Source organism: Phoenix dactylifera, chromosome 15 (assembly GCF_009389715.1).
Source record: "Phoenix dactylifera cultivar Barhee BC4 chromosome 15, palm_55x_up_171113_PBpolish2nd_filt_p, whole genome shotgun sequence".
Lineage (NCBI taxonomy): Eukaryota > Viridiplantae > Streptophyta > Magnoliopsida > Arecales > Arecaceae > Phoenix > Phoenix dactylifera.
In genome coordinates this window covers 516740-530694 of record NC_052406.1, presented here as the reverse complement: position 1 = coordinate 530694, position 13955 = coordinate 516740, and the positions used below count along the sequence as shown (strand labels likewise).

The window sequence follows — 13955 nt, the reverse complement described above, 5'->3', positions numbered from 1 at the left end:
GTTCATATTAGATTTCTCAAAAGCAAACTTAATGAAATTCTGAACTCCATCCAAATATTTAGCACTAGATCTTAACTTATTTATCCAACTTTTGTCCATTCTATTAGAATACCGATTGAACTCAGTTTTTAAAAAAAAGATAAACAAAATTAGAAGGATGGCCTACATATAAATTTCAGAAGATATTTTGCCTTGCAAATTTATATATCTAACTGGAATGCTAGTTCTTGTATCAATGTCCATATAAATCTTAAAGACGCAACATTTCAGGCTTTCAGCAATGTATGCCTTATGTTGTAAAATCATAACATAGAGAAAGTGATGTATTGGTTTCAGAGAATACCAATAGTTCACTAGTGTCTTCTCTTGCTTTGACCTAAAATCAAACCTTGATTATCTGAAACAAAGTGAAATGATTGAATTAGTTATATGATTCAAAGTAAACCAAAACATGTTGATAACATAACTTTGATCGATCCAAGAATGCTACATATTCCTTTGATGAAGAAACCATATGACCCCCTACAGTTCTTTGATGAGCTTGTTGCACAAGTTAACAATAAGATTCGTGGTTTTGAGGTAGTTTCTGGTCTATAGCAGATTCCTTTACATTTAAATGATTTTGCCTTTTTATCCGAGTAGGTTTGAACCATATGATTGCCAATATGTTAAGTCCTTATTTGTTCTCATACCCCAGAAACATATTTATGGCTGCTAAACTTTAGCTTACTGTTAGGAGTTTACTTTCAGGCAGCTGTATCAGAGCTCTGGTTTGTAGAAGAATATGATGTCCTAGCGCTTGCATTGAATGGAAGAATCAAGACAAGGAGATTCCATCTTGGCTGCCAAGGAAATTAAAACCTTTTAGTCGGAAGGCTCTAACACAATAAAATAACAGAGGATTTAGGAAAATCTCACTCCTTGACTTGAATTGCGAGGAGGATATCTGTATTTATCAAGATATATGTCGAGCTAATGATGTTGGGCTCAAGGATCCATGCTTTCATGCATCTCGAGCATGATTCACGAGCCTATGTTATCAGACCATCAGCTGATCTGATGAGTATCGTATCAAACCAGTATGAGTAAATACTGTAACAATCGATGCTTTAAATAGATAGAAGTGATGAAATATTACATTGATGTTTCATGATTTGGATTCAACAAAACAATAGGCCAACTGCTTTCAATATGTGCATGTCATATATATGCACAGGTTTGCAATACGTGCCCCAATGACTTGAAGGCTACGTGCCCCAATGACTTGAAGGCGATTGTGTTTTAACTCATGGATTTAGAAGCAGCCAGCATGAATCTCAAAGCCTCATGGAAGGCACCTGTGTCTAGCGAGAGAGTCAATACCACTATTTATCATGTCCAACGGATACTGGTTGACTCTAGTAAATTTTCAACTGTGAAAATTTACTAGAGTCATGATCCGAGATTATTTTAATGCAACCGAGCTTCATACTCCTGTGACAAAGAAATTGCAGGCAAATAGTGTCAAGACATGACTGTACCTAATTGTTTCCTATCCTTGTATCATCTGAAATAATGAACTTGACTTCCCATTCCCCTCTTTCTTCTCAACCATATATTGATAGTCTCATATATCTGGTCTATGAAAGGAGTTAAACTCACAAATTCATGTTGCATTTACGCGGAAGGCATCTATTGCTCTCAGATTAATGGTTAATAATGTTCCAAGATATCCATAGATATCAGGAAACAGCCAGACCACCCGTAGAGATAGTCATAAGTCCTACCCACCTTCTGTCCTATTGGGTTAAGCTGTTAGTACAGGAAGATCCAGCGACCTTCTATATCAACCCATTAAAGAAAGCCTACCATTACAAGTCATGGAAATTATCCAACTGGCTATAAAGAGGAATACCACTTATGTAGTTGGTCCAAGATAAATATTGAGCACTGTTCATTTGAAAAATATTTGATGAAAGCAAAGGAGCATCAGTGGATGCATGAGAAGGGACGATGAGACTGAGCATTCTATTTCATCATGCATGGTGTGGGTGCAAGGGGACCTACAGAAGGAGGCAGAATGCTGATGTTACAATTTCATTATCACAGATTATGTTCCGTATTTGCTCCAAGGAGAAGAATAAGCTCAAGTAAAGCTAGATGTATGCAGAAGAGTTAAACTCATACTCCTGTGACATGATCCGAGATTATACTCCTGTGACGTATTACCAACAAGATTCTAGGTGGATATGCATAGATTAGTGCAGGATTTTTTAAGTTATGTTCTGTTATAACTTTGCTCTTTGTACCACAGATAAATATATGCAAAACTATGTATTTTATATGTAGCATTCTTTTCTTTTCTTCATTTAACCGGAGAGCAGAACGTGTAAGAAATGATCGAAGTCATTTCTACTCAATCAAGAATCTCACCTAACTTTGACAATCCGTAGTTTTAATTGTTTAGAATAGTTTAGCAGGTTTGATGCAATGTATTACAGTCGATGATTACATGAATAACAGAACAATTAATCAAACAAAAATAAATAGAAAGATCCAAGATGTAATCAGAGAGAAGGGACGCATGAAGTGTTATAGAACCTTAAATTGCAATAGAAACATGACAGACTAGTTTTAGAAAATACCTTGGGCGGAGGCGGGCCTGGATCGATCGGGGCTACCTCGAACAAATTAAAGAAGGAGAAAAACCCACGAACACCCGAACAAGAGAAGGAGGAGAAGGAGGAGAACAAGCGAGATGAAGGGAGAGGAGGGAGGAGGAGAAACTACCTCGGGCGGAGCGGCTTGGGGTCGGTCAGTCGACGCCGGAGAGGAGGGAGGTAGAAGTCGGACGGTCCGCGCCGAAGAGGAGGAAGATGGAGGCTAAGGCAGCGCTGGAGACGAGGAAGACGAAGGCTATAGGGCAGCGCCGGAGAGGAGAATGAGGGGGCTCGGGAGTAGCTAGGACAAGTATGCGGGTCGAGTTCGGCCGCTGGGTTTTATGCGGGCTTCGGTGACGCTTATAAGCATCGTATTAGCATTTCAATTGACCACGGTTATAAACGTCGTCTTAGGCCAAAAGAACGACGCTAGGTCTTTGGTCTACGACGACGCTTCTAAGCGTCATTCCGTGGTTCAAATTACCAACACTCATAAAACGCATCGGAAAAATTTGGCGCGGGAGCAGATATTGCCGACGCTTTCTCCTAGCGCCAGCAGTTAAGCGTCGTCCTTTTTCTCTTTTACTGTAGTGATGCATGTTATTTCAGGATACAGGTGTTATTGATTTTTTGGCTTAGTTATGCGGCGATGCAAGGAGTAGTGAGCCACTAATATTTGGATCTTTGATGGACTCACTCTATCTTGATGCTTGGGGTCTTACTCTCTAGTTACATATGGATCATGGATAATTATCTATAGCAAGTATAACTAGCTTGCATACTGGATTGCCAAATATAAAATTGATGACAGATTGCCAACTATAAAATTGATGACACCAACAAAATAAAGATATTGAGGGCAAGGAAGTGGCTTAGCATGCTATATAAATTAAGGAAATACGATGAAGACTAGAGAGCCGACTCCACAAATGGCGGCTAAGATCTTTTGCACGCTTCTGCAGGTGCCTGCAGTGTAATCTCACTTATCGTAGGCTGCAGTATTGCCTCCGAGATCTCTTGATAGTGTGTGGTCATTTTGTCATTTCTACTTTATCTCCCACACTCTAAAAGGATTTTGACAATCCACTTCAGAGCAGTGCAGCCTCATTCAAAAAAAACTAATCTGAAGATATTATTTAGATTTTTTGGTCCTATATAAGTACCAAGAATCTATCCAATGCATAGTTGATATGAAACTAAACATATATCCATACAGATTTTCATACTCATTCTATTAAAACTTTGATATTCTTATTAGGCTAACGGTCCAAATTCAATCACAAACACTTGATCAATCAGTGGTCAGCTCTAATGAACCTATGTTGCATCGTCCCTAGTCTATATAGGCTATGAGATCGATTTGTTCTCATACTATTTATCACAACTCAGTATTTCATCCAAAAAAACTAATCGGAAGGTATTATTTATGTTTATTAGTCCTGTATAAGTATCTAACATCTATCCAGTGCATAGTCGATGTAAGATTAAAAAGCATACCCGCATGGATCTTCATAAGGATAAGATTTAAGCTTTGGGATCTAGTCAAAGAGCCGAAATATATGATCATAGGAAATAACAAGGAAAGTCCCTAACAAATCTTCTGAAAATTTATCTATGAAAAAAATCTCAATGGTATCAAAGGCTTTTAATTTTTTTGAATTTATTAATTTGATAGTTCATAAGAAAAATGCAAAGGAAAAAATTGGTAGGAATATGTGTGTAATGCAAATAAATCTTTTTAAATCTATATTACATGCATATATATGATGGATTATGTTTTTTTTTTAAAAAAAAAACTATATGTACAGGAAAAAAACATTCCCTTCCATTGGCCATTTCCAGGCACTAGATGTTTCTAACCAAAAGATAGAAGTTGTTGCCCATGATGAAAGAGAGGAGGGTGAATTAGAATTTTCAAAATATTTTACAAACTTAAATAATAATAAAGTTAAACTGAATGAAACATAAGTATACAAAACGAAATGATAAACTTCTCTAATCTTTCAACCTTATTGAGCTCTTTATAAAACAAATTTAATTTCTCCAAGAATACAAAATTATTAATATTATACTCAAATATTTTGTACTCATCAAAATCAATCCATTAGGTCAACAGAAGTGAATCTTCGAAAAAAATTTCAAGTTGTGCTAACCAAACAACGAGTCAACACTGCACGCAATCTATCGAACAACATTGCACTGCTGCAAAGATCACACCAAATGCCTACAAAGGTCCCAAATTGAATTTTTGATCTATTGTTGCTAGAAATCGATTTGGTCGAGGCATTGAGTTGGTTGAGTCGCTAAAAAGTTCGGCAATCAACTGTTCAGTCTGTAGAAATCGATAGAAGATTGCGATGTAGCTTCAATGTGGCCAGATGGTGGTTGATGTGCTCGGATGGTGATGGCCTTAACGTCGGTCATTCCTAGGATAGTATTAAAAAGAAAAAATTATGCTCGGATCTTTGCTCCTATATTGGATCCGATCTAAAATAGCAAAGATGAAAATATTTTCTTACTAGAGATTATTCAGTGGAGGATTTTTTGATAAAAACAAAAAAAAAAAAAAAAAATTTACTAGAGAATGTCTGGTGGAGAATCTTTCCATATTTATATCAGATAATTTTTTCAACAATCGGAAAGATGGTATAAGAACAGTAGAGTGACAGCATGACCCATTTTGTCTGCTGACAACTCTAAATATCATGTGTTTCCTGCATCTGAGCCCTGAGCAGACGAAGCCATTCTGTCATGTGCCATCAACCTCGAAACCATCAAAAGTTCTTGGACTTCGGTTGGAGGACACTCAAGGATTAATTATTTCGATGCAATCATGGGCCACCAGGCCCCTCAAACCGGCCTTTGTCGCAAGCATCCACGTGATCCATGGCCGGCTCATGGCAATGTGGGTGGAAAGAACAAGTGGTTCAGTCAACGGAGGTGTGCACTCGAGTGTTGCTTTACGTGGGATCATCGCGTGGGCGGTTCCTCTGTACTTGTTTTCGTTGTCATTTCGGCTGATCCTGGGGTTTGATCTCCATCACTTTGAAGTGGGAGAGAAAGACGAGACGATTGTTGATGTTTCACCTTGGATTCTCTATGGTACCCAGTTTGCACATAACCTACTATCTGACCTAAAAAAAATCAATAAAAAAAATATTATTTAATTTTTTTGATATTATATAAAAATTTAAGATCTATTTAGTACATAGTCAACTAGTAATACACCCGCATAGTACTCACACACTCTTCTATTTTAAGTTCTAATATTCTCGGTAGACTAAGGAACCAAATCTATTTAAATCCAATCATAAATACCACCATTGACCCATAGTCTCGATGAATTTATGCTGTAGTTCCTTGTTGTCTGCACAGGTTATAGGCTGGATCTGTTTTAATTTCATTTGTCACAATCCATAACCTCTCCCAAAAAGACTAATACGAAGATATTATTTTGGATTCCTTGGCTTTGTACAAATACTAAAGATTTATATAATACATAACCGACGTGAGCCTAAACATATACTCGCATAGTCCTTACGGTGCAGCACTTAATAGCCACTATCAGAAAATAAATGATCATCAAACAATATGTGCCATGTATGACACGTAAGGCCGTCTTGTTTGATGGCTGTCTATTTCCTGATGGTAGCCATCGAGTAGTACATAGTAATCTACAGTACCAACCGTGCACCGTAGGTTCCATGCTTTGATGTTTTACGATTGGTCTTTTATCAGCGATCCATCGTGATTGTATCTTCTTTCCCTTATTTTCATGGATATGCTTGGGATACCAACAAAGAGACTTAGGGTAATCAAAATCGAATCGAAATCGGAATACCATATTCTCCGATGCATTTGGTGCATGACTAAAATCAAAATCGAAATCAGAATAGAATTTGAAAATTAGAGAAAAGTCAGAATTAAATTTTGGGGCATTTCTATTCTCTTTTAGAATTAAAATCAAAACAGAATTTTCTCCAATGACTGAAGTAGAAGTCTAAGTCCAGCACGTCTCTACCAAACATGCGTTATGTGGCATCTTGGGTCATTGAAGGAGCAGTTCGTTGGACCGGAGAGTACAATTGTTGAAGTATTCGTGGAAAACATGTGTGAGACTCTAAAGTATGTGATTCCTCGTAATTTTGATAGAGATGGCCATAAGTGGCTCCGCCCCATAAACTTTTCAAAAGTTGTCACATCACAATGATAGAGTACTGTTGTCGGAGTAAAGATCCAGCATGTTTTTGGCCTTGAAAATACGTGATTCCAGCTATAGTTGTATCAGTAGATCTTAAGAAGTAGACGAGCACCATACTTAAGTTGACAAATGGCAAACTTACAAATACAATACGATTGCCAGAGTACTCGTGAAAGATGTTTATTGGTCTCCAAAACATGGATTCCACATGTAAATCTGATAGAGATGGTCTGATACAACCTAAGAAGAAGAGAAGCACGACACAAAATTTGAGAGTGTTGACCGCAGAGCAATATGGAATGGTAAAAGCATTTACATGGAGAATGTATGTCCATCAAATTTCAATGAAGTTAAAATTGATCGGATTCGTACTTTCTATGATGATGATGATGCAGGTTGCATGTTTGATAAATTTTTGAAAGATAGAAGGAAGATCATCTCCATATTTACATTGAATGCTACTGCATGGTTGGACTACTAGAGCAAGCACTACTGCAAGCTTAAGAAGAGAGTAGTAGCTGTGTGTAGGTCCTGAACCAGAGATGAGGTAAGAGTATGTATAGTTGGGTGAAGCTTTTTATATTGGGTTTATGAGTTGCTTTAACCAACTTATTCAAAAGTAGATTTTGGCTGGTTACGAAAAATTACAAATGGTGTATGGTTGTTAGAATAATTACGAAAAATTTGCAAGGAGTCCCAAGATTTTTGCGTGTAGAGAAATGCCGAAATGGTAAAGTCCAAGAGGTTATGGAACATTACAAAGAGAGCACACTTGTTGGAGTAGTTATGAAAAATGCTTGTTGGCTTCCAAAACATGTGATCAATAAGCAATTTAGAAATGCGTGGGAAGTTTAGATCTTGCCAAGAAGAGAAGCACTAAATGATAGAGTTCAACAAGTTAAAAGAAAAATATTACAAATAGAGAAGATTCTAGGAGCAATCATGAAAATTGTTTGTTATTTACCACAACATGTGATCCATGTCAGCACTTTTAGAGACGACTGAATAATGTTGGACCACACAATATTAATCATTAGAGAAGTGTCACAATGGTAGAGTCCAGCTAGTTATATATAGGAGGTGACAAATAGAGAACACTTGCTATAGTAATTATTAAAAATATTTGCTGGCCTTCAAAACATGTAATCTTCATGTAACTCTATCAAAGATGGCTCTCTTAATAATATTTGGTGGGTCTAACCTTCCTTTAACCCTCAAAAGACCCTATCAGCGATAGCTTCATAAGCTTGTGCAATTAAAAATTAACAAGTAGAGGAGTGCGAAAATTAAGGGTAGTACAAGTTATAAATGGGATCATAGCACCTTTGACACCATTTGATATTAATAAAAGGTTATAAATAATGAAAATATCAAAACATTGTAACATTCTATAAAAATATTTCATATGAAATTTCAAATAGAGTACACTTGCTGGAGGTATTATAAAAAAATGTTTATTGGCCTCCAAAACATGTAATCTGCATGTAACTCTATCAGAGGTGACTTGGTAAGGTTGTGCAGTTAAATATTAACAAGTAGAGGCATCTGCAAACTTAGAGTTGGACAAGTTATATATGGGATCATATCACCTTTGACACCATCTGGAAGTAATCAAAAAAATATTTTGAAATATCAAAACATTGTAATATTCTATATAAGATATTCATAAGAGATCGAGAACAAGGCCCCTTTATGAAATCTTGCTGATGAACAGGATCATATTTTCGCATATTGTTGTAGTTTGTTTTGTGCAATTTATGTATGCTGATGATATAAGGAAAATTATATGTTCATAGATTGACAAAGGTCATGGAACTCAAGAAATATTATCATATTATTTAAGCCAGCTCAACTCAACTAAGCTTTAATCCCAACTAGTTGCGGTTAGCTAGATGAATTCTTTTTCTCTACTCCGCTTTATTAAGAGCTATACTTTCTAATAATCATATTTTCAAGCCAATTACAAAAATTCACAAATGAATTCATGAATTAGTTATTGCACATAGTGTTTTCCACATTATATATTCATATTTTTTTTGGTTTGTTATATCAAATCCCTTTTTGCCAGTGTACATGGACATCATTTGGAATTACAATTACATCATTTTCACATAATTTTGACATCTGTTTCTTTAGTTATTCTTGTTTTTTGATAGTTACATAATTTAAGAGGCTCAAATACTAGTAATCTTTTTAAACTCTCATGCCATAAACAAATCTCAGATTATTATAAAAACTGCATACTTCTTCAAAATTTATGTGCACCTTGCTTGGAAGAAAAATTGATTCGGATACTATTTCTTTTCTACACTTGGGATATCATTTTTGACAATGTAAACAACAATATGAATACATCACTTTATGAATTGGAGGATGTTAGCACACTATGCAATGGATAAGGTATCTTGTGATTTGGAACCTTCACTTAGTATAATTGGTTCCATTTACAAGGACCATAGCAAACTATGTTCCTTTTGGTGTAATTTTTTCTGCTGGACTGAGGGACATTTTTGTCCTCAATTTTCAGTTTAAGATTATTGTCCTGGAATGATCTAAGATTTCTGATCTCAAAAACAGGCATTCCGTTACTGGGTAGGGTGGGGATTTGAGAATTGAGGGCGATTTGGTATCACTGCCACATAGGATCAACTAAATATGATGTTTTCATCACCTTCAACCATATCACTTTTGTTTTTGGGATGATCACCCCATACCAAAGACCTCTTAAAGCTTCTCTTCAACTCCACCACCTTTGCACCTATTTCCTTCAATTGGAATAGTCTCACCTCCTTAGTTATTTCTCCATTGATCAAATCAAGTCAGCGGTCTTCAGCCTTGGGGTCTCTAATCAGACGGTTTTCCCCTGGTCTTCTTTTAGTACTTCTGGGACCTCCTTAAAGATGATTTAGTGGCTCTCTTTGATCAATTCCACGAAGGTAACCTCAAAATCTCCTGCTTCGACTATGCCTTTCTTTGCCTGTCCCTAAAAATGAAAGTACTCTCACACTCAAAAGCCTTCGGCTACTTGGCTTGTTGACAATCTAAATTGGAGCGTTTTGTCTTCTTGGTGAACGGATATCCTGGTAGCTGATTCTACTGCCATAAAGGCCTGAGATTGGGTGACTTGCTGTCACCTAACCTTTTCATAAAGGCTTTGCTCTCTGTACTCCTCAAAGAAGCTAGTAAGGAGGGTTCATTAGAGGTAATCTCAACTTGTAGTTTACTGATCCCTCCTATTCAGTTGTGGTTTGCCACTTTGCATCTCTCTTTTAAAAGCTCTTCTTCTAAGTTCTGAATTTTACCCTCTGGTCTGAGAATTAATTACTTCTCCAAATGCGCCTTTGTTTGCACTATTATGGATTCCATGGAAGCCTAGTCTCTTGCCGACCTCCTGAACTAGAATCTTGGTGCTTCATCTTCAACTACCTTAGTCTTCCTCTTAGTGACAAGTACTCCTGGAGACAAGACTGGCTCCCTCTTGTTGAAAAAAGTGGGAAAAGTTCTCCTTACTGGAGGAGGTCCTCTTCCCCAAGTTACAAGAGCTTTGGTACTTAAGTAGTTAAGGCGAACAGCCCTCCCTTGCTGAACCTAAAAAAAAATTCCACCCGATTGGAGTATGGATTACGTTGACTAATGCAGTCATCTCTGCCTTGCCATCTTACTTTATGTTGATCTTCAAATTACCTATATCCTATTGATAAACCAAGGACATTCCTATGAATGGGTAAAGAGTCTGTAATTAGTTTTGGCTACTTTGTTGATTGTATCACCTCTAGGACATATTGTAAACCTCATTTGAACCTGACTCGTCCCTTCCTCTTTCCATCTATTCTTAAGGTGACATAGACATATGCATGGCAAGAAAGATGTGAATTTTAAGTGCTTTTATGAAGGGTAGTTTCAACTAGTTCCAACTTATTTTAAGTCACCCCTGCCAGTACCGGAAGTGATAATAAAAGTAGGAATGCTGTCACTAGAACGGACCACACAAAAAGGGGTGATCTATGCATAGTCATTCCAGGTCCACGCATGTTGGAGATAGTTGTTATAAAATTGATGGAACCTAAAATGGATGAAACAAACAAATCTTTCCCACTTGCTTAAAGTAATTAAGCTTGCATTACTATTTATGAAACTGATGATACAAAATTACGACGACTTATCACTAAACAAAATTGACAGAAAAACAAAGATCAAGAGAGCATGTATTCCAATTGGTTATAATATGCTTTTCAGCTCTGCTTGAGAGGATTAGAGTCAGGCAACATTGATGATGAACCCAACAAAAGCACAATGGACAACACGCTAGTGCTGAAGCTAAGAAGGAAGGCTTCAAAATTTGGGAGCTGGGGCATTCCCAAAGCTTTTGCACCAGCCTTAGGGAGCGTACCATGTGGAATTTATTGGAAGTGCAAGACCACCAAGACATCAAAGACTTGAAGAAACTTGCAGAAAATTGTTGTCTGGGATTGGTGATGGATAGGATGGCATTGCATGTCACTCCTTTGGTTAGTCATGCTTCATTTTTGTCCATAACTATGTGCTGTAACTATACTTTTGGTGCTGGATGTTGGTATTTTGAGGCTACTGAGCTCGGGATGGATGCTAAAAGCTTTACTTATCTACATTTAGATCAAGAAGAAAGCGTTGGAGTTCAGTCTTAATCTTTCAGTTCCCCTTGCTTCTTCTTATATATTGGGATGACGATATGTTAGGCAAACAAGTTGATTGTGGAGTTGTTCTTGGATTGGGCATTTAATCGAACACCTGATATGCCAAGTCTGTGGTAGAGGCACCGCCTTATGCAGAGAGGAAGCAGTTAAAGATGGAGGTTTTTTTTTTTTTTGGGGGGGGGGGGGTGAGAGGAAGTGTGGATATTTGGGAGGATGCCATAAAAGAAGAGAGTTCAACTCTCTAGAAGATTGAGGCATAGGTTTTAGTTTCTTTACCTTGTGGTATTTCTCCTTTTTTTTTGCAAGTAGATTTATAAAGTAAAAAGGAAGACCGATGGTTCTACTGAATGCAACAAAGCTAGGCTTATAGTAAGAGATTCTTACGGAAGTATGGAGTTAATTTTGATGAGACCTATAGACTAGTTGCAATAACTATGGTTAAAGTGCTTAATTCTTTATCAGCTAGCAAGAGTTGGTCTTTATAGCAGATAGTTGCAAAGAATGACTTTTTATATAGTGATCTTAACAAGAAACGATATTTATATGTTGCAACCTCCTGTTCTTGTTGACTCCTCCCATCTTGAGTATGTTTACAAATTTAGGAAAGCTTTATATCGTCTCAAGCAGGGGAAAATTGGAGAGCATTTATCATGTCGTAGTTATTCCCTATCTTCTACAGATTCTGGAGAGTATGGTAATTATTTGCTTCTATATTGATGACTTAATTATCATTGGTGATGATATTGATGAGGTTCATAGTGTTTGCAAACAACTATTTGTATTATTAGAGACGAAAAAACTCGGTGAATTCCACAACTGCCCCCAACAGGTAGTCATGATAGTTTCAGAACCGGGAGCAGCTCCGTGGGTACTGTGTGGTGTGTATGCGAGTACGGATCACAGGGTTCGGAGAGTCCTTTGGCAGGAGATCACCAACATCACCACTCAGGGTGTTCCGGTAGTGGTGGTTGGTGACTTCAATTGTATCCAGGGTGAGGATGAGAAGCGGGGGGGTGCAGCCTTTGCAGATAGGCTGGATAGGAGGGAGTTTCGCGATTTTATATTGCGGAACGGCTTGGTAGACCTAGGTTTTTCCGGACAAAAGTTTACCTGGTGCAACAACCAGTCAGGTAATGCTAGAGTCTGGGAGCGTCTGGATAGGGCCTTAGCATCCCCTGATTGGGTCCTCCGGTTCCCTACTTCCCGGGTCAGGCATCTTCCCCGGATAGCCTCAGACCATTGCCCCCTGCTGCTATCCACCTCATCGGTACATGTCTACCATAGCCCCTTCCGTTTTGAGAAGGTTTGGCTATCATACCCCCAGTCGTGGGACGTAGTTCGTGACGCGTGGCGTACTCCGGTGCGTGGTGATGCCATGCAGCAGGTGTCGCGCCGCCTGGAGTTGACGAAGAGGCGTCTCCGCCGTTGGAATCGTGAGGTTGTGGGCAACATATTCCGACGCTTGGAGGGGGTAGAGTCCTCGATTGCGGAGTTGCAGAGGAGAGAAGACCTGGGGGGTGTACTCCCGGAGGACGATATGTCCGACCTTCGGGGATTATTAGCGACTCACCACTCCCTGCTACGGCAGCATGAAATTTTCTGGCGTCAGAAATCCCGTGTGCAGTGGGTGAGTGAGGGCGACCGTAATACCAGCTTCTTCCATCGGTCGACGGTTATTCGGAGGCAGCGGAGCATGATCCATTCCTTGCGAGATGACTCGGGCCACCGGGTGGAGGGTGAGCAGGCGGTCCGACAGACCTTATTTGACTTTTTCCGCGCCAGATGGACGGAGGATGAGGAGGTCAGTGATGGGCTCCGCCCTTTGAGGGCGGAGACGGGTATTGGTGATGTCGAGAGGGCATCCCTGATCCGACCGGTGCTGGCACAGGAGGTGCAGGAGGCAGTTTGGGCACTGGCAGCAGACAAAGCCCCAGGGCCCGATGGTTTTCCGCCTTTTTTCTTTCGTCAGTACTGGGGCATTCTCCGCCGAGGTGTGGTGGAGGCTATCCAGTATTTCTTCTCCCGGGCTGCTATGCCGGAGGACTGGAAAGCCACTTTCGTTACGCTTATACCGAAGCGTCCGGATGCGGTTGAGCCTAGTCATTTCAGGCCTATTAGCTTGTGCACGACTTTATATAAGGTCGTGGCAAGAATAATGGTGGGCAGAATGAAGCCCCTTTTGCCAGGCATCATTAGCCAGGAGCAGGGGGCATTTGTAGCTGGTAGAAATATCTCACATAATGTTCTGTTGGCTCAGGAGATGATGTGGGACCTTCAGAGAGCACCGAAGCGGCGCAGCTTGATGGCCATCAAGCTGGATATGGAGAGGGCCTATGATAGGGTCAGGTGGAGCTTTTTGGAGCAGGCGCTGGAGGCATATGGTTTTCACAGACAGTGGATCGGATGGGTCATGGGGTGCGTACGGGGACCAAAGTTCTCCCT

At 39.1% G+C, this 13955-nt stretch overlaps 2 long non-coding RNA genes across 2 annotated transcripts; one reads left to right on the top strand and one right to left on the bottom strand.

Moving 5' to 3' along the window:
* Positions 1-483: 483 nt before the first annotated feature.
* On the top strand, positions 484-11718 carry LOC120113348. Its single transcript, XR_005515260.1, has 4 exons — positions 484-579; positions 751-867; positions 7351-7354; positions 11706-11718. It is a non-coding gene; the product is annotated as an uncharacterized LOC120113348 (long non-coding RNA).
* On the bottom strand, positions 6300-10920 carry LOC120113349. Its single transcript, XR_005515261.1, has 3 exons — positions 10770-10920; positions 10309-10311; positions 6300-6313 (listed from the first exon to the last, which is right to left on the bottom strand). It is a non-coding gene; the product is annotated as an uncharacterized LOC120113349 (long non-coding RNA).
* Positions 11719-13955: the final 2237 nt, after the last annotated feature.